Source organism: Acinonyx jubatus, chromosome C1 (assembly GCF_027475565.1).
Source record: "Acinonyx jubatus isolate Ajub_Pintada_27869175 chromosome C1, VMU_Ajub_asm_v1.0, whole genome shotgun sequence".
Classification (NCBI taxonomy): domain Eukaryota; kingdom Metazoa; phylum Chordata; class Mammalia; order Carnivora; family Felidae; genus Acinonyx; species Acinonyx jubatus.
In genome coordinates, this window is record NC_069381.1 from 87289235 (window position 1) to 87315765 (window position 26531).

Below are 26531 nucleotides of genomic sequence, written 5' to 3' on the forward strand. Positions count from 1 at the left end.
CAAATACATTAGTTGATATATTTGGTATATTTAGTAGCTGCTTTATTCAATATTTGAACATTCCTTCAATGCCTTCTCTCTTCCATCAGAATGACTATAATTTATTTTTCCCAATGGAATACTGTATTCTTCACTGCTCCATGTCTCACTGACTCTTTCTTGGTAGTTTTATAATTGAATTGGTGATTATAAAACAAAAATGTTGCCAAAAACTTCCATATTTTGTCAAGAATGGTGAGGGTTTTTTTTTTAAAGCAGTTAAGAGCTTTGCGGTTTTCCTAATGTTGTATTGTGAAGGTAACATTTAGAACAGTGTCTATTCACGGAGAAATTACACTCTTAAATGAATAGTTAGAAGGGATTTATGACATGAGTATGTAACTATAATAATACAAAATGTGAGCTAGTGGAGAAAGTACAGTTTTTACTACAAGCAAAAAAAAATTTTTAAGTAGTAAATGGTTGATAATAGATTGTTAGGGGTGGGTTACTTTTGAGATCATCTGGTTTCACCTCTTTATTCTCAATAGGACTATATATCTGGAGAATTTAAGCAATACATCAAAGTCCCACAATTCCAACAATCTTTTGACTTTGTCCTGCTCCTGCTGAGATCTTCCTTTCTATGAATTCTTATTCATCAGGAGAAGACTCATTATTTGTTTTACTACTTGAGCTCTGAATATTTTTTTGTGTGTGTATACTCTGTAGTGTCCACAAGAAAGAGGTTCTCATAGTCCTTAATGATAGGGGTCATCATTTATATGTTAATCTTTTGGAAGGTGTTTAACTACTACTTTTAAACTAATATGACAAGTCAATGTCATCAGTAAAATGTGATAAATTAGCCTTCTGTGACTTGGGAATAACTACAATTTAAAATAGGGCGGGGGCAGCTGGGTGGTTCAGTCAGTTAAGCCTCCAACTTTGGCTCATGTCATAATCTTGTGGTTAGTGAGTTCGAGCCCCACATAAGGCTCTGTGCTGACAACTCAGAGCCTGAAGCCAGTTTCAGATGCTGTGGCTCCCTCTCTCTCTACCCCTCCCCCACTCACGCTCTGTCTCTCTCTCCATCAAAATAAATAAACATTAAAAGATTAAAAATAATAAAAATAAAAATAAAATAGGGCAATAATTGTTCAATTTTATTGAGACTCTTCTAGTTGGTCACTGGCTTGAAACAGGTAAGGCAAGGGAATTAGCTATGCAGACACCTAACAGAAAAGCCTTCCAGGAAGATGTTTCAGGCGGTACAATTGGCCTAAGGTGCCATCATTCCTGTTGTATATAAGAAGTAGTAAAGAGGCTGGATAACTAGAACAGAGTAGCCAAGAGAAAAAAACAGCAAGAAATAAGGTTGGGGGGATGGGAAGTGCACATTACACAGGGCCCCTAAGGTATTCGTTTTCTAGGGCTGCTGTAACAAATTACTGCAACTGAGTGGCTTAAAATACAAAATTTAATCTCTCACAGATATGGAGGCAGGAAGTGCAAAATCAAGGTGTCAGAAAAACCATGCTTTTTCTCAGGGCTGTACGGAAGAATCCTCCTCTGCCTCTTCCTAGCTTCTGGTGGTTGCTAGTAGTCCTTGACATTCTTTGGCTTATAACTAAGTCACTGTAGTCTCTGCCTCCACAGTCATATGGTGTTCTCCCTGTGTATCTTTGTGTTCAAATTCTTATGATAACAATTATTGAATCTAACCCATTATAACCTTATCTTAACTTGATTTCGTCTGCAAAGGCATTTTCCAAATAAGCCACATTTTTTGGTTCCAAATAGACATTGTTTTGAAGACGCTATTTAATCCAATACATACGTGATTCAGAGACCTCTGGGGGTTTTTACAATGAAGAGAGTGAAGCTACAGTAGGATTTTGAGCAGACAAGTCACATGATGTGACTTTTAAAAGGACGTCTCTGCTTAGCAGAGGAGGCCATATCAAAAGACAATATACTGAATGGAATCATATATATCTGATAAAGTGTTAATATCCAAAATATATAAAGAACTCATACAACTCAATAGCAAACAAAACAAAACCAAAAACAAACAAATAGAAACCTCACAACAATAAAACATTCTGATTGAGAAATGGGCAGAGGATCTGAATAAACATTTTCCAAAGAAGACATACAGAAAGCCAACAGGTACATGAAAAGATGCTCAACATTACCTATCATCACGGAAATGCAAATCAAAACCACAATGAGATATCACTTCACATTTGTTAAGATGGTAATCATAAAAAAGATAAGAAATAATATGTGTTGGCAAGGATGTGGAGAAAAAGAAAACATTGTGCACTGTTTGTGGGAAGTAAATTGGAGCAGCCACTATAGAAAAAATTATGAAGTTTCTTCAGAAAATTAAAAATAGAACTACCACACGATCCAGCAATTCCACTTCTAAGTATTTGTCCAAAGAAAACAAAACACTAACTCAAAAAGATAATCTGTACTCCCATGTTCACTGCAGTACTATTTGCAATAGCCAAGATATAGAAACAACCTAAGTGTTCATTGACAGATGATTGGTTAAAGACAATGTGATATATACACATAAGGGAATATTGTTCAGGCATTAAAACAGAATGAAAATTTGCCATTTGCAACAACATGGAAGGGCCTTGTAGACATTATGCTAAGTGAAGTTAAGTCAGACTGAGAAAAGCAAGTACCATGTGATCTTAATTATATGTGGAATCTAAAAAACGAAAACAAAACTAAAAACCAACTTCACAGATACAGAGAACAGACTAGAGGTTTCCAGAGGTGTAGAGGATGGGTACGGGCAAAATGGGTGAAGGGCATCAAAAGGTACAAACTTCCAGCTAGAAAATAAATAAGTCATGGGGATATAATGTATTGCATGGCAACTATAGTTAATAAAGCTATAGTACCTACTGGAAAGTTGCTAAGAGAGTAAATCTTAAAAGTTCTCATTACAATGTATGTATGTATGTATGTATGTATGGTGGCAGAAGTTAACTAGACTAATTGTGGTGATTACTTCACAATATATACAAATACAAAATCATAAGAAAAGATATCTTTTCTGGTGAGAATGGACTACAAGGGAGCAATGGTAGGTTAAGGAAAAACTTCCAATTAGGAAGCTATTAACCATATTCAAGGTAAGAAATAAAGATGGTTCAGACCAAGGTTGTGGCTGTGCAGAGGGTGAGAAACAGTCAGATTCTGGATAACTTTTGAAGATTAAACCAATAGGATTTTATGACAACATTGGACATAGAGTATGAGAGTTAAGAGAGAAGCCAAAGATGATCTGAAGTCTTTATGCTGAACCACTGGAAGGGGAGAGTACCATCAATTGAGATGGGAAAAGCTGTCAATGAAGCAAGTTTCAGAGAATATTAACACTTCATTTGGGTCATAGGAGATGTCCAATAGGTAGCAATATATAGAAGTTTGGAATTTGTGTGAGAAGTCTGAGAAGCAGATATGCATTTGGAGTCACAGCATGTAAAAGTATTTAAAGTCATTAAAAAGAATAAGATCATCTTGGGTATAAGTGTAGATGAAGAGAAGAGGACTAAAGATGGAGTCTTATCTCATTTTAAACTTAAGCAGTAGGGGAGAAGAAGATAAATAAAAAAGGAGACAATAAGAATAATTATCATCATAAGCTTGTTAAGAGGGTTAAATAAGATGAAGCAAGAAATGGATTCAGTTCCGTGACTGATTTATAAATGCTAGCTGTTTTTACCATTTAACCACTATTCCCATTTGAGTTTCCCATGATATTGTATTTCTTGAAGACAGATCCAAACATGTACTTAGTGATGTATGAAACAAAGGAAAAAGAAAAGAATTAAAATTCCTTACAGGTTACAGCCCATTGACAAGTCCTTGAAAGAGGCAGAATGACCTTCCTTTGGGAGCTCAGCTGCCTTGATGTTGACCCTTTGCTAAGAGCAAAAGGCAATCAGTTTAACATTTTGCTGACCCTACAACATCCTGTGGATCTACTTTAAACATATAAAAATTCTTTTGGAAACTTCCTTTATCTCTAGCCCCCCAAATATATGTTAGCAATCACCCTCCAAGCATATGGCCCACTGATATACATCTGAAGGGTCTCATGATGGAGGGTTTACTAAACAGTAGTAAATGACCTTTCCCTAACAATAGCTAGCTCCCTCAGTATCCTGAAAACCTTGTTTCCAAAATACCTTGGAGGTTTGTGCTGTTCCTGACCCCCTCCCAACTTGAAGGTATGTAATCGGTCATCTATCATAACCCCAGCACAGCTCTTTCTGCCCATGGGTCCTGGCCCTGTGCTTTAATAAAACGACCCTTTTTGCACTGAAGACATCTCAAGAATTCTTTCTTGGCTGTTGGCTCTTTACCCCAACAATTCCATATTACTCAATGGGTATCAATGATGGCTTTCAATCAATATCTGTTGAACAAATGAACAAATGAGTTAGGTTCCTTATGCCTCTGTGTTTTTTGTACTTTGTTATAGCTTTTAGACTATGGTACTGTAATAATTTGTTATTATGTTTGTGAGCTTCTCTACATCCTCTGAGCTTAAATTAGATATTCAGGATATTTTTATTGTATAGAGAGACTGACCAAGGCAGAATCAAAGTAGGGATATTTGTCTTTTTTGCCTTTTTCTTTAATTTAGCATTCCAAATATTTCCAGAATCCATCCTCTACTTTTCATATTTACTACTATACCTTAGACTAGGCCACCATTATCATCATGAAGATTATTGCAACAGTTTTCTAACTGGTGTCTTTTCCTTCTGGTAAGATGTCCTCCAAATTCTTCTTTATTCTCCAGCCAGAGTGCTCGTCCCAAACTGCCAATTGTAATCATCTTAGTGCTTCCCATAAAATAATTCAATAGCTATCCCATAAATTAGAATAAACATCTGGCCTCTGGCCATATTTCCAATATCATTTCTCTCCAAGATACTTTTAGTGCTTTCACATCTAACTCACTAAATTTCTTTCATTAACTCATTGTACTTAGCCTTTATTTATTGGGCTTTTTTATATAGCCATTTCTGTACTAAGAGATGGAATACAGTGATGAATGGGGTAGTTTTCCTGCCCTTATGGAGATTCCAAAATGTTTGATAAGATAGGCATTAAAATATAATTATAAATATGAGGAGTGTTACAGAAGTACAGAGTGCTATGGTGGTGTTTAATAAAGAAACTCTCAGTTATATGTGGAAGGGGGAGGTGGAGTCCTTCCAACTTGTCTGCATATAATTACACCAGAAATGTTCTCTTCTTAGGACAATCTTACCTTTCATTTTAATGAATCACTCTTCAGGTGTCAATTTATGTATTGGTTCTTCTTTTCACCTTCTCTGACTCTTAAATTTAGGTTTATGTTCCCATATTATTCTGCATTTCCCAATCATAACAGTCAGATTTAAAAAAAAATATTTTTAAACATGTACTTAATGATCACTTTATAAGTCCTGAGATAGCAAATGTAATGCTAATCTTATTCATTGCTATGTCTCCTTTGCCTAGAATGGTCCAGGGTACAATTAATTTTCATTGAATGAATACATATAAATGTGCTTTCTATGTTTTTCCACTTTCTCATACTTTTCAGATATGGAGCATTCTATCAGGGCTACCACATGCCTAGCAATAAAAAGGAACTCAATAAATAATTTGTTGAATTGATAAATGAGGAGAGACGTGTGAATATGACTTCTACCTTCTTTAAAAGGACTTTTCCTCTTTAGGCAGAGATTTTTTTTGCCAATCCTTTTAAGCAAGAGTATGACAAGATAACAATACATTATCACTAAAGGGCTAAGTATATAATATGTCATTTATTAATTCTCCCACGAGTTTATTATATACTAGGAGGTAAGCATTAGGCATATATTACACATAATTCAGACTTTGTTCCCACCAACCCTGACTCTCATCTACCCAGTTCTCTTTTCAAAAAAAATTTTTAAAAAAGAGTACAAATTTTTACTTGGGTTATTGTAACATTTTAAATGATTTTATAGATTGTTGTGACATCCCTGTAGGTCAGACAAAAAGAAATAAAACATTTTTCTTTGAACATTTATAATCTATTTTGATACTCTACAATCAATGTTTTTAATAGTGGAAGTAATAATATACCTTACATTTAGAAACAACTTACTGTTCTCAAGGTTCTTGTAATTGCATGCTCTCATTCAGCTCATATTAATAGTGCTACACAGGGGGAAATGTTATTATCAGTACTTTTATTTTGCGGAGTAGGAGCTACTCAGCTTAATGTTACCTCATTACCTAAATTTACACGCTCAGAAATTGAAGACCCTAGGTATTCTGATTTCACGAATTTCCTTCTACTCCAAAGCATTGCCCTTCACTGAAATGATTGTCTTAGCTCTATCAACACCAACCAGGAAGTTGAACAATCATTGAATAGATTCAACTAGTGAAGACAGCCCTTCTGAATGATTTACTAACTCAAACTAACTTCCTCAGTGGGGGATTTTTATAGGACAAAATAGCATCCATAATTATTTCAGGTTGTGGTTTAGCTATGTAGATGTTTACTTTTGCTTGCCTTTAAAATTCCTGTTTCCTAATAGAATATGTTTCATGCTAACAAAATAAAAACCAATTTGGAAGATAAAATCACTCCCTCATGTATGGCATAATTAGGCTGTCAAGAACTAGTCCCAGTGCTGGCCCAGAAATCAGTGAAAGAGCTTGCATATTTTTATTTCACTGTTCTGAGAAAACTAAATTGTGTTGTTTCAAGAGGTTCGGAGTTATACGGGATTGTCACCAGAGTAAGTTCACACAAACTGTCTGGAGTGATGATTATGTTAAACAAAATGCTCATTTAGCTCGTGAGTAGCTATTGGTTTCAATGAGGCTCAATACTCTTATTAGTATTCATTTTTCAGCTAAAGCCTGGACTTTTCTGGATTCCAGATAATGGGCATGGATTCTGCTTTCTGTACCCTTATAAAACTCTAACACAGGTAACCTCCCTGATTCCTATCAGAAAAGTTAGACAGAAAGTTTGAGACTTAGATTGGGAATGACCAATTATTCCTGTTTTTCCTACCTTGGAAAAAATCACCCAAGATATTTTACTTTTTCTTCTTTTTTACCTCTCTCCCCTCAATAAAAAAAAAAAAAGCTACAAAAGGCACCATATAAATAGTGGGGACACAAACTTTAATAAACTTAATTTTAGAGCTTGTTTTTAGTATTTTGGTATCATTGTCATTATTTATTATCATGTACATATATGGTTTCATATATTTTAGCATTGAATATGCTATTCATAATGGTGAAGTTTAGACTTTGATTTGATAACCTATAAAAATACTCCCCCAAATCATTTAAAAGTGAATAAATCAGCTTTGCATCTTTTACACTAACTGAAAACCTAGGAGAATTATGAAACATGTAATTTGAATTATCAGAAAAATTTTAAAAGACTTTCAAATTTGATAAATAGCATCAGTATTGTTTATTTTAACTTGTTAGGGTCTATGCTTATGTCTGGAAGACAGGAAAGAACATTTAGTTGAATGAATACAAGAATGAAAGAAAGAATGAATAATTTTGATTTACATTTTAGTCTTCACTACTGCACATTCTGTAAGCCATCATCACCTATCTCAGAATACCAAAATAAGTTCATAACTATTTTCTTTGATTCTATCCTTGCCCTTGTCTGGGATATTTAATTAAAACACAAAACATCTTTTTTACCTAGAAAGTCTCTTCACAAAGATAGAAGAGAAAGAAAACAATTTTATTATTGAATAAGCATTAAACCAGAGTTTGATGAACATAACAGGCAATTCACTGAGGGATTGCAAAGAAACAAAAAAATCTCCCCTTTTATATAGCTAAGCAAATTACATACATGTTTCCAAGATAAACAACAAGGAGTTCTCAAGAGGACTTGACAGCACCATTTGTCACATAGTTCATCCTAAATTCACTTGGTAGTTGGGGTGACCATCTGTGTTAGTTAATTGGCTTTATCCAAAGAGGGTTAAGGAAACCTTCTCATACCTTTATTTCCAGAGGTTGTTTAACAGCTCAGAGCAAGGAGACTGCTGAAGTTAGGCTCCTGCGCCCTCCCCTCCCATGGCAGAGACTGGGAGTAGGGATATTATCATTCTTGATGATTACTTTTCAAAGAGATGGTTCCCAGGCCCTTGAGAAAGACATTCCTGGGTTATAAAGCTGGAAGGAGGTTTATTTACCTTTTGAAAAGATTCACATAAATTTCAAAAAGACAATGAAAGAACTTACCAGTTTTCTAAGAAAAATGCTCTAAGAAAAGGGATGAGAGGACTCCCTTCCCTGATTTTCAAGGGAGAGTCTTAAGCTTCTTATTTTAAATTTGTATCTGTCCTTATACCCCTTCTAATCTTCATGCAGAAGCCAGAAAGATGCTTTAAGAAAAATCCTTTTCGAAACCATTCTAGACCTTCCCATCTCACCCAGAGTGAAAATAAAAGTTCTTAGAACAGCCTATAGTAGTCCACATTATTTAGGTTTCTTTTTCCTCTTCTCCATCCTCTCTTTTCTGTGATCTCTTCTCCATCACCTTCTCTCTCATTCTCTCTGTTCTCATGTCCTGAACACATACCAAGCATTCCGGACTTACTTCAGTCTTCCTATCTACTGTTTCTGATTTCTGCAATGCTTTCTCCACTTTCCTGCAGGGCTGCTCCTTTACTTTCTTACCTCTGCTCAAACATCACTCATCAGTAAGACCTCCTCTGACCAGCTTACATAGTACAGTACTTTTCTCCCCTACAATTCCTAGCCCCCTTAGCTCTACCCTAGTTTATGTTTTTCCTTAGTACTTTATCACTGACTAACTGTATATTTATTTGTTTGTCATTGTTCCCTTTGTCTATTGCTGCATAACAAATCACACCAAAATCTAGAGGCTCAAAAGAAGGATGATGATTTTATTAACTCTCATGGTGTCTATGCGTCAGGATTTCAGAAAGGCTTTCCTGGGTCATTCAGGCTCTGGGTTTCTCATATAGTTGCAGGAACATAGTGGATGCAGCTCTAAGAGTGGGGCTGAAACAACTTGGAATTGGCCAGGTATCTCTCTCTCTCTGTTTTCCATGTAGTTTCATGGTGTCTCCACATGAGCTCTCAGCAAGGGCTAATTTGGGATTCCTTACATATGAGTGCTTCAGGGCAGCCTGATCCTTTACAGTGTGCTTGAAAACCTCAAGAAGTTTTTCCAGCATACTTAATTGACCAACATAATCACAAAGCATGCCCATTTTCAAGGGCAATGGACATAGATCCCACTACTTGATAGGCAGAGTAACAGAGTAACACTGTTGGAAGAGCCTAAGACATGGGGGTGTTGTTGCTGCCATCTTTCTAAAATGCAAATTATTACATAGTTTACTATCCTGTGCACTTTGACTAGACAATAAGCCTAATAAGGGCAGGGACTTTTTTTCATTCACTGCTCTGTTTTCAGCACCTACAAATGTGCCTAAAATAATGTATGTACTGGATACATAGCTAAGTAAATGAATGAATGAAATATTGCATAAAGAAAGATCCTCATGGAAACTTGTTTTTTTTTTTCTACTTTAAAAAACATGCACATTCATTTGCATGTCAAATGACCGGATTTTACTTTAAATATATTCAAGTGAGGCTTATAGATCAGCCTACAAACAATTTGTGGAAGAGGCTTTCTGCCCTGTAGGCCTTTTAACAGATAAATCTGAAATTCAATCTGATCCTGCCATTCATATGCTTAAAAATCCTTCAATGGTACCACCTAGCCTAAGGCAGTGATTTTCAAACTTTTAAACCATGGCTCACAGCAAAAAAATACATTTTATATCTTCCTATTACCTCCCAGAACACCAGGCTACACAAATACATACTCATTTATTTATAAACATACTTATTGGAATCAAAGTCATGTACCTTGCAATGCATTTTTATATTCTCTTTTCTGTCTTCTCTCTTCTCCTCTCCTTTTGTTCCCTCCATTCTCTCCCCCTTTTATCTCACACTCTTTTTTTTTCCTCCTCTACTTTGTATTTAATTAAAAATAAACAAACAAAAAACCTCAAACACTGGTATGTGAGGGCCACTGGACTGATTTTCAGATCCATTAATAGACCACAGTTTGCACCAGGTCCATGGTTCTTATCCTAATCCTGAAGAAGTAGAATGCTGAGAAAAGCATCCTGAGATGCTACTTTAAAAGGATCCCAGGTGTTTCTTATAATTAAAGATCTCAGCTAAATCTAAGGGTTAGTTAGTAGATACACTAGCCTCTCCATGATACGATGCTTGTCATCCTCTTCAGCCTCATTTCTCACCAGTACTCTTTTCCCCATTTACTGCTATAAAATTGTAATCTTATTTATGATTTTTGCGCCATACTAACTTTGCCTTCATTTGTGCTTGTGTCACCACCTGGATCAGTTTACCCTTTCACTCACCTGCCTCTTATTGTTCATCCAGACCTGCAAAAGATGCAGAGAAGTCACACAGGAGAGAAACAAATGTGACTTACACATATGAAAATATGATCTATGTGACTCATAATATGGGAAGTATGCATTGAAACTACAACAAGATTCAATTTTCTACTTTGAGAAAGAGAAATTTTCATCACATTGCATGGGCCAAGATGAAGGAAAGTGGATATTTCTGTACTTTGCACAGGACCATGTAAAAGGGTAAAACCAATGACAAGAACAATTTGGAAATATATATCAGAATTCTAAAGTCACATTCCCTCTGACCCAGTAATTCTACTAAAATCAATATATTACTTCCTATTGCATTGATTAATTAATTCCAATTAATTAATTATTACATGTGTGAAATGATTTTTATACAGTGTTGTTTGTTGCAACATTATCTTTACTGTTTTTAAACCTCCTAAAATCTATCAATAAGTATTGTTATGTGTAGTACATCTGTACAATGCAATATTATGCAATGCATAAAAAGAATGAGACCAATTATGTACTGATAATGGAAAACTATCACAGATGTCCTGAAATGTTAACGGAAAGTAGGATTCAGAACACTGTGTATAGTATATGATCATTTGTTTAAAATGATTTAAAATGATTTATTTGATTGTGTATGCATGGAATCTCTCTAGAACTATAGCCACTGGTGGGAGAGAAGTGTAGGTGGTAAGGGACACTGGTTAAGAAGACACACTTTTCATTATGCCTTTTGTCATGTCTACCGAATTTTGCACATTTAAAAAAATTATTAAAATATATGTAATACATTTAAGTCCTTTTGTGTTACCTATTTTATTAAAGAACTGATCTGATTCCTTGATAAAAAAAAATCCTAGTTTAGCCTAGTTAGGCCAGAATAAAGATGTTGCTGTCATCTTGTAATTGTGATATCCAGAAGTAAAACCAATTGCCATTTAAACTGCAACAGGGTAGAGTAAGTCCAATAATTTCCTAAGTTGTTCTAAGCTTAGAAGAAGAGTGCGTGTGTGTGTGTGTGTGTGCGTGCATTTAAATAAAATAATGTTTACTTAGATTGAGATTATTGGTCTGCTGAAAGCACTAAGCTTTTTTTCCTACGTATAAACTGCCCATTGCTTTGATCCCTAACAATTTAGGATAATAATTAAGGTGTTCTAAATATAGACTTAATATTTGTGAAATTTAAATTTTTATTTTTCTAGTTTTCATACACTGATTATTGAAATCTCTTTATATAGTGATTTTACTCGGATAATTGATATTTTGGGGTAAGTTCCTCTTCCAACTATAAATCAACCTAATCATCTCATCTATTTTTCTCCATCTTGCTTATAATTGTTCCAGATAACACAACATCAAATTTCTCGTTGAAACTAGAAAAGCTCATGTGTATGAGTTCCTCTGATCTATTTGTAGGATAGAGCTGATTTGTAGCTGGGCTGGAAAATTCTAGCCTTATCTTTGGAGATGCCTAGATGTCTGATTTTAATTCTTAGTTGAGTTAAGGGCAGTGGTATTTAAAGTCTGAAACTACTCTGGTAACTTCCAGGACCAGTATGTTTACTGACTGGTTTCATTTGACACAATCTGTTAGCCCACCTTGCTTGTCTCTGTGACCAGAGAGGCCTAAAAGAATCTACTGGGAATTTATCTCTTAATAAATTGAGATCTCCTGAGGTCAAGATTCATTACTCAGATCTTGAAGGTTCAATCTGGACAGGAAGCCCCTTGGTATCTTAATAAGGAGCTTTAGGAGCTTGCACATGGGATGTCTGAAGGATCTCCAGTGCCTGCCTGCACTCTCTTTCTTGTCTGCACTGCATAAAACCTTTGCCTTTATATTAAAGCCTTATGTGAATACTCCTTTTGTATTCTGGTGAGTTCTTTCAAATATCCAAATTTATAAAATCTTTGTGAACTTTCTGGACAACTTTCCTAAAAACCTCAAATTATGTTAGTCTGGGATTTGCTTACTGAATCTACTCAGGCTCCTAATGTTCACATCTTTTTATAGGTTTAATAATTCTCTATTTAATTACTTTTGTAAAAGTTCCTGAGGATAAACACCAAATTTATAGGCTTATAGCTCTCAAATTACAATATTCTTCCTCTTTGACAATTTGTACGTTTGTCTATCATTAGTTGTTGAACTTTTGTACAACTGACCATGATTTTCAAAGATTTCTCCAATCTCAGAACAATGTTGAGTTCTTATTTTAAAGCTCTGATGGTGAAACCTGGGTTAGATGTAATATCATCTGTGGCCTGGTGATTCACAAATTTATATGGCATTTCAAGGCACCAGGGACTCACCCAACAGGTCCAGGTTTGGTCTCAGAGACTAGAAAATGGGGCTTCTATTATTCTTTTCTTAACTCTAAGAGTTTCAAGTATTTATGGGCTTAAACAACAACATCCTATATCACCTGCCTGCTTCCCACCAGAGTTCTGATCACTATTCTAATTGCCTATTTGATGTTAATATTACCCCAAACTCAACATATATAAAAGTAATCCCCTGTGCTTGAAATATTGTAACATTACTACTAATAATAGTGTTTTATATTTATCATATGCAAGGCAACACTTATTTGCATCCATAATATCATTTTGTGTTCATGCAATCCCTCTGCAGTAGATACTTAATGAGCTCTCTTACAGATGGGGAGATTGAAGCACAGAGATGTCTGTTCTTTAAGATCACAAATTTGATCAGTAGTGGAGCTGCAATTTAAATTCAAATAATTTACATTCCAGTGCTTACAATTGTAAACACTATTTTACATAGCTTTTTCTAAAGGTTTTTTCTTTTTTAAGTTTATTTTATTTATTTTGTGAAGAGAGAGACTGTGAGCAGGGGCAGGAGCAGAGAGATAGGGAGAGATTGAAAATTCCAAGCAGGCTCTGTGTCGTCAGCACAGAGCCCAGTGTGGGGCATGATTTCATGAACCGTGAGATCATAACCTAAGCTGAAATCAAGAGTCTGACGCTCAACCCAATGAGCCACCCAGGCACTGTGGGGTTTCTTTTTTGAATTATGTTTTCTCTAAATTTGTAAGATTTAATATCCCATTGTCATCTTCAATTTAAATTTTCCCTGGTTTCTCACAATGCCATTAGCCAACAACTTTGGGTGTCTTCACACACGCCTCATCCGTGCTCCTGATTTCACTGTTGCTGGTTTAGACCCTTGTTCCTGGGGAGCTAGGCTGCTGCAAGGGCTTCTAGATGGACTTCCTCTTTTTATTCTTTCCTGTCACCTCCTCTCTGTACAGAACTAATAGTATGATCATGTCTTAAATTTTCTTTGGAAACCTTGTAATGGTGTCACATTACCTGCCAAAAGATGTCCAAACCTCTGTGTGTGGCCGGAACATGCCAATACAGATCACAGCTCCTTTTTGCTCTTATCTTGTACTGTTACAACACTTGGAGGCTCAGGTCCTCTCCCTCTTGACTGTTCACTTTACCTTTCCTTCATTCTCTGACCATCAAAACAACCCCTTGTATTTTCTCACGTCTGCTTCCCTTGTTAATGGTATTCTTCCTCTGTGGAAAGCACAACTCAAGTCCTTTATCCCATCCAATCTTTTAGACTGCTTCTTTTCTGTCTTCTTTTACTGAGCAACTACCACCCACTTAATGCCTGTAAGGCCTTGTGATATTAATTCTATTTTCCTTTGTCTATATCCCTTAAATGGCACTTCATCCTGCTCAGAGTCTAGTTGAACAATTTGTATATGACATTTAACTAACAAATTCACTAACATTTATGGATTGATTGTTGTGTGTTTCATAAACTATGATACTTTATCATAAGATAAAGACAGATATCTCAAAATTTTCAGTGTGGCAAAAAGCAATTTAAAAGGCACTTGTCAACTGTTTCTTAGCTATCACAATGGAAACATCTGGGGTATTTTTACTATGTGTTCAATCAACCTAAAACTGTATTCTAGGGGCATAAAATGACTCTAATTGCAGCTGAGGCACAAAGAAGGGTACTCAAGCATTCATTTCTGAAAGCCATGGAGTTAGGAAACTAGATAGAAGTCCTTTGTGTCTGTGGAATTAAAGGTCACTAAGCTCCTGCATCATGCTGACTTGGAATCTACCAACCTGTCAGCCATGAGGGCTTGACTTTGTGGAGTGCACTCAAGGGATTCACTTCTCAGTGTGTAATGGTCTTTACTCTAAAGTGAGTGGTTTTGCTTTTACAAACAAATTGAAGCCTCCTCATTCTATGCCTAGGTAGCCTGGAGTGAATAAACATTCTCTGAGATACTTCTTTCCTCCAAAAATATCATCACATTGATTTATTAATCCAACTTCATCAGAACTTATTTTTCTTTGTATGAATATGGTGCATATATATATATATATATATATGGTGTATATATATATGGTGTATATATATATAGTGTATATATATATATACACACCATATTCATACAAAGAAAAATAAGTTCTGATGAAGTTGGATTGTATGAATATGGTGTGTATATATATATATATATATATATATACCATAAACATATAGTATATATGTTTGTGTGCTGTAGCAATATTTGCCTTAAAGTAGCATTACTATGAGTACATTTATGCTGTATAGGTATAAAGAACATATTTCGTTATATAGGTATAATATAAATTTATTATGATGGTTTAAATATAAAATAAGTAGATGCTAGAGTAATATATCTGTAAATACATCTTAGTGAAGCATCAGTGAAGAACACATTCTTATATTTTTTCTAAGCTTTGAAAATATTTATTTACACTATAACATTATTTGAAAAATTAACAAATTAGAAAGTGACCTAGGGACTGTCTAATTCCAATTCACTACACCAGTGTCAGTGTATCCTGTACAACACTCCTCCTTGATAGTATGTGTTTGTCCGTACATTAATGAAGTTACTATTTGGGGCACTGAAGCATCTCTCTGAATGGTGACATACTTTTGTTCCTGTGACCATCCAACAATGTATAAAGTACTAGAAGATGATCTTAAGAAGACAGATGAATATTATGTAGTATAAAACTTACTGACTTAAAGATTACAAGAGAAAAGCAGAATAGTCTTACCTAAATCTTCAATCAGACCAAATTGCAGTAAAATTCTATGCATGTGTAATGTATAGCATAACTTTCAACATTTGGCCATTTTCACTAAGGATGAGTAATTTTTAAACAGGCGTTTGCACTTTGGCTAATACAGCAGGACTTGTGCTATTACAGTACTGACTGCAGGAGCTTAGAGGCCAATGCATTTGGAGTGGGTTCAAAATTGATTTGATAACTCACTTGAACATAAGGATTATATTTTACCCAAGATGCTAGCTAATATACCATAGGCAATTGATTTTCTAGTTTAATGTAGAAATTTCCCAAATTACTCCATTGACTCTCAATTTGGGTTGGCCAGAGTAGAAATCCCCTAGGACACTTCATTAATCCCCAATAAGGGTGCAGCTCTTTGAATCATTAAACCATTCAGTGTTTCAGTTTTTTACCTACAGAATGAAGAGTACATAGTCCCTGAGGTCCCTCTGGCTCTAATGCTTAGATGCACTTGTCTCCAATTAATTCTTAGCTTTATGGTAATTCATTCACTTGCTAATATATGAAATAACCCTGTGAATTATGAAGACCCAATGCAATGCTTTCCATATAGAAAACCTTAAGTAAATATTTGCTGAATTAGTGATTTTCTTTGAGATAATCACCTGATTATAGATATAACAGCATTCTTAAAATAAGCAAAGATCTTTTCTCTAGTCTAAGCTGTGTTTATCCTAAAATCTTACAAGACTGGAGGATGTGTGAGGTACACCTATAAAAGGATGGCTTGATCAAGATGTCAGATAAATACTTGAGAAAGGACTGCTTTTAAAAGGAGGGCAAAATGGGTCCAAAAGAAATGCCTTAAGGTCAAAGGGTTATGAATATTTTAATAAGGAATTCTACTCTGTTTCTTAGTCAGATTGCCGTCTGTTCTATCTCTCTCAAATTTATATCCAGATTCTGAGAAGTAGAGACAGCAGCAAAAATAAAAAGAACATTTTGAAATTAATGTCATAGACTGAATACACATAAAATTTTTCTCCCTCTTAAAACTCCACTAAAACTACAGTGAAGACATTTTTTAAACACATAAAGTAACAAGTACAAAAGTATAGGGGCAGAGACAAAATTTTGAAATCTAGAAAATGTAGATGGAGGAGTGTCAATTGACCTAGCATCCAAATAAAACCAAATCTCATGATGGCAATAAAGAAAAGTAAAATCACCCTGATTCACACTAAAGAATAATTAAAAGCCTCAGCTACTGAGACAGCAAGTCCTGTGGGACTGGGAATTAATTGGACATGAGTTAAAATATGGAAAACTGGGGTGAAAACTACTTGAAAAGTTAGATACATATATTCTCCCACTTAACACAGCCAAACAGAAATCTGATGCTTCACTAGAGAAAATTCAACAGACATGATTTGAGCTCAGTATTAGGGCATGATACAGAATTGAGGTTGTGGGTCCCATTTCAAAAACAGGGAAATTAATTTTTTTAAACATACTGAATGGGAATATAGAGAATCCTCAGTCCACTTTTCTTACCTCTATCTTTGAATACAGGCAAAAAGTTTTAAAGATTGTTGTGTAGGGAATTTCACCAGTCTCGAAAAAGGTACTTAAAGATGTAGAGTTCTCTAATAAATGGATCAACATACATCTTCATTTGTCTGGCACAATCTTAACTTATATTTGTAATATTGGTATAGTATAAACAGTGCCTCCTTAATCTCAAAAGTTTAGACAATGACTTACATGCTTATCTACACTTTATTAAAGCTCAAAAGTTGACAGATGACAAAACCACCAATCAGCTTTTAACTCTCTCATTTTTTGTTATAAGTCAAGTATTATAATATCTCTGAATTAAGGCTTCTCATAGAATATTGAAATATGTGCATACACACACACATACACGCATACACATCAAATTAACAGGGGGAAGAAAACTGAAAAAGAACAACTATTAACAATATTTTTAGAGAGACAAGACAATTGAATACATTGATGGACCAAATAAAGATGGCTTAAAAAATCCAAAGGGAAAAAAAACCCTTGGATATTAATTTTTAAAATAGTAGAAATGAAAATGATGCAAAAGAAGAGCTCAAAAAAGAAAGTTAAAGACATTTCCCCGAGCATACATAAGAAGAAAGAAATTATATCCCTACATTCCCCCACTTTACATATTCAACTGAAATCTGAAGCTCTACTAGCTGAAGAAATTTCAACAGATGGTCTCTGGAATGAGATGGGGATTGAAACTACAGAAAAGATAAGAAAACTATGAGAACTGCTCAGGATGTCAATATCTGAGTAATGGGTAATTCAAAAAAAAGAAAACATAGAAACTGGAGAGGATTTTGTTATAAAAAATTATTCAAGAAAACTTTCAGAATGGAATGCTATGAATTTCCATACTGAAATGGCTACTGAGTACTCAGAATAATGGATGACATATGAAAGTCACTGGGAAATTTCAGAACAAAGGGGACATCTGCTTTTGGTCACAGAAATTTAGCTTTCAATAGACCAATCCTCCGGCTGAGCACAATTAGAACATCTAGAGAAAATCTAGATACAACACAAAACATAACAAAAGTATATCTTCAGTTTGGAAACACTGGCAAACTATTAAGGTAGTGAGGACTTGATGGTTCAGGATTCTCAAAAGAAGGCAAGCACAGTGAGATGTTTCTGATGTTTGCCACCATCTTTCTCCTGACAAATTGTGAATTCTTAAGCCAAGGGACTAAGAAACTGAGCAAAGCTTTTCTTGTTCCTTCAGGCTAAGGAGTCAATATTCATAAGTTAGAGTTCACTAAGGAATAAAGGCCTTGATAAGCTTCCCAGGCATTTAAGTGAGACCCCTAAAAGTTTGTTCTCAAAGAGTAAGAGCAAACCAGAAATAGATCAAAACCTACCTTCAAACCAACTTCTGATCAGCTCAAATTCAGATTGGGTTAAGGAGGTATTCCCCTAGCCTAAATATCTCTGGAAGAATTTAACACTCAGAGTCCTAATTTATCTCTAAAATTTTTCATGTGCCACATATAGAATTTGAGCAACAGTCATCAAGAATATAATGGATAAAGAAGTATAAAATTTTAAGATTTTTATGCTATATATCAAGTAGTATAATATCACTAGAGTGTGATCAGTTAATGATATATGCAATAAACCTTAAAGCATCCACAAATTAACAAAACAAAGATACTAACTTATAAACTAACAGATAAAATACAATAATACAAATATTTAATTAATCTGAAAGCAGGCAGAAAAAGAGAAAAGGTAAATTAAAAATATATAGTACAAATAGAAAACAAAGAGCAATATGATAGATTTAACTCTAATCATGTCAATAACAACATACCAAATATACCAAATGGTCTAAATATTCCAACTAGGAGACAGAGATTGTCAGATCAGATTTTTCTTTTTAATTTTTTCAATGTTTATTTATTTTTGAGAGACAGAGAGGGACAGAGCATGAGCAGGAGAGGGGCAGAGAGAGAGGGAGACACAGAATCAGAAGTAGGCTCCAGGCTTCCAGCTGTCAGCACAGAGCCCGATGCGGGGCTCAAACTCAAGAACTGTGATATCATGACCTGAAGTGAAGTCAGACTCTTAACCAACTTAACCACCCAGGCACCCCAGATTGGATTTTTTTTAAAGAGCATAATTAGGTGCTATAAAAAACATACTTACATGCTTCAAATAAAAAGAAACCAAATACATGAAAAGTAAAAGGATAAGACCTATATATACCTCACATTTCATATATATATATATATATATATATATATATATATATATATATATATATATAAAGCTTAAGTGGCTAAATTAAATATTGGGAAAAGTATATTTCAAAGCATTAGTATTACCAAGGATTAAAACAGCCATTCAACAATGATAAAGGGATGACTTCATCAGAAGGTTTTTAACAATTCTAAACTTTTATGGACAAAAACAAACAAGAAAACAGGTTTCAAAAAAATGAAGAAAAAGCTAACAGGACTACAAAAATAAATACACAAATCTACAATTCTAAAGATATATTTCAATACTCCATTATCAATAATTGGTAGGATAAGGAGAACAAAAATCACTAGGCATATAGAATATTTGAATGGCACTATCAGCCATTTTGACCTAATGTGACATGATAGAACACTCTACATAACAACAACAGAATACACACTTTTTTCTGTGTGTGGACACAGAACTTTTTAAGAAGATACATTTTATTCTGGACCATAATAAAAATCTAAATAAAAGCAAAATGATTCACCACTTTTTCTCAGTGTTGTACCATGTGCAGAGATACTCAACATCATTAGTAATTAGAGAAATTCAAATTAAAACCACAACAACATCCCATTACACATCTAGTAAAATAACTAAAATGAAATGACTAGTCATGCCAAATGTTGTCAAGGACATGAAAGAACTGGCATTAGAACTTTTATACACTGCTAGTGGGAACACGAAATGATACAACTACTTTGGGAAACAACATGGCATTTTCTCAAAAACTTAACACATACATGCCAGATGATCCAGCCATTCCACTACTAGGAATTCACTCAAGAAAAGTGAAAGCCTAGAATTTTAAATAAATGGGGTCATACAGTATCTATTCATTTTGTTTACCTGGCATTTTCAGCCAGCTTAATTATTAAGAGACTCATCCATGTTTAGTAAACATCAATTGTGCATGCCTATTTATTCCCTAACAGTATCAAGATTATCAAACCATTAAGCAAAATTGCTGCTTATTCCTAACTTGAAACATATATCTTCTTCGTGATCCAAAAGGAAGGTTTGAATTTAGGAATTCTATGCTCTAACATAATGATGTAGAAAAAGTTAGACTGTACACCCATGGCCTCTGGCTCATCCCAATAGTGGCCCACTCAATTCTGGTCCCCACTAAGGTCTGTGCATTGCAAAGGGTATCACAACACTTCTAGTTAAGCTTTGCCCACACCTCCCCTAAGTATCTGTCTCTTGAACACTCCTGGGGTTTAGAGTGACATATCCTGGTAGTATCTGACCTGGGAGAGAGTCAGATCAGGCTTCAGAAGCAAGGTCAGGGACATCTGGGCAAGGAATTGTGGGGTCCTGGGTGCTCAGAGAAGTGGGCACTAGGGCTTCATGTGCTCGTGCTCCCGTGGTTCCTGGAACTCCTTTCCTAATGGGGAGGGGAGTAGCCAGAGCAGGCCCAACAGATTCCATAACTGGGAAACCAGCCCAGTGGGCAACTGGTATATATACTTTTTATTTTCAAACTGCTCATATATGCTGTGTACACCTTTCTGTACATGTAATATAATATATAATGATATATTAATTTATAATGAGCTGCTTTGTTAATGTTCTGAAGACTTTGGCTGAGTAGAAAGCCATGTTTGGGGGCCCAAGTAACTGGTAGATCAGGGTGGGGTGGGATTCACCTCATTTTGTGAGAACACAATGGGGCTCTGGTGAGCTGACATGGTAACAGGAGCCTTGTGAGTATCAGGAGATGATGTCAACAGATGAAAGTAAAAAAACAGGGGTGGTGACTTTGTGTGCATAAGATACTTCAACAGCATCTCACCAGAGTGAACTGTAACTGTAGGGGAGAAAAAGGAGATAGTCCTGGAATCTAAAGACTCTTGTTTCTGCATACATGTCAGAAACAGGGACAGAAGGAGGGAGCAGGAAATGTATTTATGCTTTCCTTGGCTTTAACTGGCAACCAAGCTTCACAGAATATAGCACGTGTTTTAAGGTTGTTGGCCATATTGTTACATATGTTTTGTGCAATATTAATTATATAATTTTGAATCAGAATTGATGCAAAATTCTTCTTAAATCTTATCACATTTCATCCATCTAAATACCTGAGATATAATTTTCTTCACATGATCTTGAGGATAGAAATTATGTCATTGCACTCTATATGTATATCTGAATCTTGTTTCTGAATGAATGAGTGAATCCTATTTCTATTTTTCAAATAGACAAACTGAAGTTCACTGATTTTAAGCATATATGATTGAGTGTTTGAGACTTAAGCTATTTTTGAGGGCAAACCTGGAAAAGAATTAAAATAACTTTAAGCTGTCAGTTTTTAAAAATTAAGCATTTTCCATGAATTAAAATTGGAAACGGTTATAAGTACAAATGTAATGTAAACAGAAATATTAGATGAACCCTCACCAGGGAGGAATGAGAGTTGAAATAGATTGTTGTTCTCATGGGTTTGACACAGACCAGAGCCTATCTATTAGGAAGTTTTTGTTGCTCTGTGGTGAAACGAGTAGAAAATAAAAAGAATGCAGGGAGTTTTAAATGAAGATCATTTTATCTAATATCATATAATGTTCTTAATTTAAGATCACATACTTTCAACTTTTTTGTCAAAATTTGTCAAAAATTCCTTCATTTTATAAAATCATGGCCAGAGTATTGACTGATTGATCTGTTTATCTATCATCTATCTACCCTGCGTGTATCTTATCTATTATATTATTTTGGCAACATAAAAAGAAGGAAATCTCTTGTCAGCTCCTTTAAAAAAAAATTTCCGCACTAAAACATTCACATTTGAAACCACATATGCAATCACCCATTCAATCCTGAAACTATGATTTCTCACTAGAAAAGTGATAGACGTTATTGTGAAGATGTTTTTTGTACTTTCTGGTTCAAAAAAACCCCCAGATGTTTAAGGTTAAATTGTTTGCATTTTTTGTCATAAAGAACTGGGGCACAACCTATCTCCATGTTGAATGTTTGTGGAAGGAAAGATGTGGCTACATAGAAGACAACTATATCCTGGAGAAAAAGTACCTCGGGAGGAGAATTGTTTGCTGACATGTGCAACTAAAATTTTTTGTGAGAGTATTAGAACTCAAATAAAGTTTGGTAAGTTTTTTAAAAATAACCGGTTCCAGTGTTCCCATTAGCACACCTGGGTGATCTTTTATCAGGAAAGATATGAACAATTTTATTCATATTTTTTAAATTCAGATTTTGATTTTTTTCTGTTATTCTACAAAAATGAGACATTATTCAACACTGTACCCTGTTTTTTCATTCTCTTTCAAATTTAAACTTGAGTATAAATTGCTTTTACTTGGGGTCTTTGTTTTCTATAGTGAGTTTAAGTTCCTATCTGTCAATGTAATGCCTTCAATCAACATTGCTATTTCATTTTCTCTGATTGAAATAATCCCATTTCCAATAGTAGTAGTGATAATGATAATTTTTATTTAAAAATCCTACAGTGGCATTTTTAAGAAATTATTACAGTCAAGAGCAGACCAAAATCCTCCTTGGGTAATGGAGATATAGGAAATTTTCAGGTAGAGCACATCCGACTGGCTTCATAGGCCTCATAATCTTACTGCCTTACAGACACATCTCATATATGCATATGTATAACAACAGTAACACACTTAAATTGAAAGCTGTTTCAGGAGTGACTGGATGGCTCAGTTGGTTAAGTATCCGATTCTTGATATCGGCTCAGGTCATGATCTCAGTTATAGAGTTTGAGCCCAGCATCAGGCTCTGCACTGACAGTGTGGAACCTACTTGGAATTCTCTCTCTCTCTCTCTCTCTCTCTCTCTCTTTCTCTCCTCCTACCCACCTCAAAAATAAAAATAAATTTAAGAAAAGTTGTTTCAGAGGACATTTACGTGGAAAAGTGGGACAGTAGGAATGGAAATATTAAACTGATTGAAAAAAGTTTTTCTTATGATAGGAAGGAACACTGACACCATACTGCGTTTTCTTTTCTTTTCTTTTCTTTTCTTTTCTTTTCTTTTCTTTTCTTTTCTTTTCTTTTCTTTTCTCTTCTCTTCTCTTCTTTTCTTTTCTTTTCTTTTTTTCTGTTCATGGAGCATTTGAAAAAGACTGTATCTGCCAATCAATAACACAACTACCTGCAATCCTGTTGTATTGCTCACACCTAGAATATGAGCAGGAGAAATGACATAATATTTACCCCCCCAGAATTGCTTCATGAAGACTCAGAAATTTCTTAAAGAGTAAAAAAAGGAAATTAAAAAGTAAGAATATCTATGTGACTTATGAAATAACATTTCAGCAAATAATCTCCATTTTCTGTATATACCAGTAGACACGATATTTGTTCTGTTCTTAAGAATTCTTTCTTTTTGGGGCACTTAGGTGGCTCAGTTGGTTAAGAGTCTGACTCCATTTCAGCTCAGATCATGATCTTGCAGTTCCTGTGACTGAGCCCCATATCAGGCTCTGTGCTTGGGATTATCTTTCTCCCTCTCTCTCTGCCTCTCTCCCGCTCTCTCTCTCCCTTTATCTCAAAATAAACAAACATTTTTTATAAAGATTCATTTCTCTTCCTCCCTTTGTTTTAATAGAAAGAAGAAAAGGGGAAACAATCTAAATTATTTCAAAGTTATTATGATAACAGACTAAGCTTAGTCATCACCTCCATCCATGCCTTTCTCACTGGCTCTTTTTTATCCTCTGGAGTGAGAGGCATTTAGTTTATCTTTTTCTGTAATAGTCTGTTTACATTCCATCAGAACATTTACCACAAATTGGAATATCCAATTTTTATATTGACTCCCCTTCCAGAATGTGGGCTCCTTGAGTGTAGCTGATATGTCTTAGTCATTTTTTTTAATCTTTAACATCTAGCACAGTGTCTAAGACATAGTAATAATCAACCAGTGTTTCTTAAATATCTGTCAGTGGGTGATTATTAGAAGGGTATGTTCTAGTTGAAATCTTGGGCCATTTGAATATGAGAATAACTTAAAAGTCAGATGTTCAGATGCCTTAAAATGTCTAAGTAGTCAACCTTGCATCGTTGTTGTAGGCCGAATATTTGTTTATTCATGGAAACAATATCTTTAATCCTACCCTCTTCATTGCTATTTTAAATATGTCCTGAAGGTGGCAACATTGAATAATGTTCTGCAAATGATTCTAAGTAAAGCTTTTATGGTCACCTTTAATTAAAGTTTTATATTTTAAAATAAATATCCTTCCCCCAACACCCTATTTATTCTAGTGTGGAAGAAAATATAATACTGATGTTTTACTTTTGTATCCGGTAACCTTGAATGTACACGTTGAAAGAAACCATTTACAACTTTGAAGAATAAAAGTTAACCTAGATAAAAGGTTCAGGGTAGCTCAGCTCAAATTCTAAATGTAAGATCAGTTTTAAACACAACATATGTTTCCTGCTAAGCAATTTATATCAATAGATGGGTTTAACTACAAAAGTAAATCAATGCTTGTTCTTTGAGGTAAAAATTTATTTTCCTGCTATATTTATTTAAATTCAACATTTTTAGTATTTAATGTGATATGTTAATAAAGGTACAGTTATTTTTAAAAGAGCTGCTCTAACAAATAACAAAAACAACAAAACAAAAAAGCACAACAAATAAAAGAAATTCTGCAATCAATAAATACCCTTAAAAAATACCAATGGTGCCATATGTTTGATTATCACACCTGGGCATGCATTGTTATATATTTTTAAATTTTTTTAATGTTTATTTATTTTTTGAGAGAGAGGGAGAGACAGAGCATGAACAGGGAAGGGGCAGAGAGAGAAGGAGACACAGAATCTGAAACAGGCTCCAGGCTCCGAGCTGTTAGCACAGAGCCCGATGCGGGGCTCAAACTCGTGAACCACGAGATCATGACCTGAGCTGAAGTTGGACGACTGAGCCACTCAGCCACCCTAACATTGTTACATTTTCTATTCTCAATTTTTTTTTTTTTTTGGTTCTTAGCCACTTAATAAACAAAGCTATACTAATTCATATTCATCCAAATTTTCAAAACCCTGGTGTGAAATAGAAAGGTAGCAAGTCATGTTTTACAGAGGTTAATTGACTTGTATATGATCTGTTAGTAGCAAAGCCAAAAATGGAACTCCGTATTTTATCTCCAGATAATGACAACTGCTCATGATTATAATTCTGTCATTTCATTTATAGACCGTTCATCCGCTTTACATAGCTTTTGGGAGACAGGCTAATACCTGCTTTCATGCTATTTTATATTAAGATTTCATTATATGTACAATTTATGTTTTGGCTTATAGCTTTTCGGGCTCTATGCACTAGTGAAGCGTGCGGTAAGAGAGTTCTAACGCATTACTTGTCAAAGCTAATATGCATATTCCTTCCTATTCCGTTCTGTAAAACACATTTAGAAAATTGTCTTAAATTCTTTAATGAGGCTATTCTGAGTCAAATGGGATTTTCCAAAGATAATTTTAGGATTAGCAAGTAGAGAAGCTACACGGTCAGATGAAGACAATGTGGAGGAATCATCAGAGCCACGTGGAATTAATTAGGTGTGTGTGGTGTGGGGGGTGGCGAAATGCCGAAAGGCAGGCAAGAAGAAACTGGTGTGTAGGGAGGGAGCTGAGCAGGAACTGGACAGTGCCTGTGGCAGCGTGAAACAGATGGAGCTTTCTGACAGATGCGGGAAGAATGTACCCCAGACAGTATATTCACAGGTTTTAAAGATTCTGCACACTGATATTCTATTAGCAAGGAGAACATATTCCAACATCATAATTTGCCAAAATAGAGTTGCCAGATGAAGAAATCAAATAGGCGGCATGTTCAGGGTATAAATTTCCCCACCACTGAATCTTGGAGGGGCCGTTTCCTCTTTTCTTGGCCTCATGTCAGGCTTACCGATGGTTGCTGGCATTATTGCTGCATGCAAGAAGCTCTTCTACCTCTTTCAGGAGAAGTAGAAACTGCGTGTGAGAAAGAGGTCATCGATAGTTTTCCTTTGTGCATGTTCCTCTAATTTCAATGAACAGGACACTGACCACATTTCTACATTGGGAAATCCACAGACTTTCCAGTGGGCCACAGGTCTTCAACCAGCCCCCTTTGTTAGACATGTGCTAATAGTTCTTTAATTCTCCTAGG

The 26531-nt window shown here is 35.0% G+C and overlaps 1 long non-coding RNA gene across 1 annotated transcript in view; it reads left to right on the plus strand.

Moving 5' to 3' along the window:
• The window catches only part of LOC113599223 (uncharacterized), a 165379-nt gene extending 141998 nt beyond the window's left edge, over positions 1–23381 (plus strand). The window contains exon 4 of the long non-coding RNA XR_008295098.1: positions 22332–23381. This is a non-coding gene — a long non-coding RNA (uncharacterized LOC113599223). The remainder of the gene's footprint in view (positions 1–22331) is intronic.
• The last annotated feature ends 3150 nt before the right edge of the window (positions 23382–26531 follow it).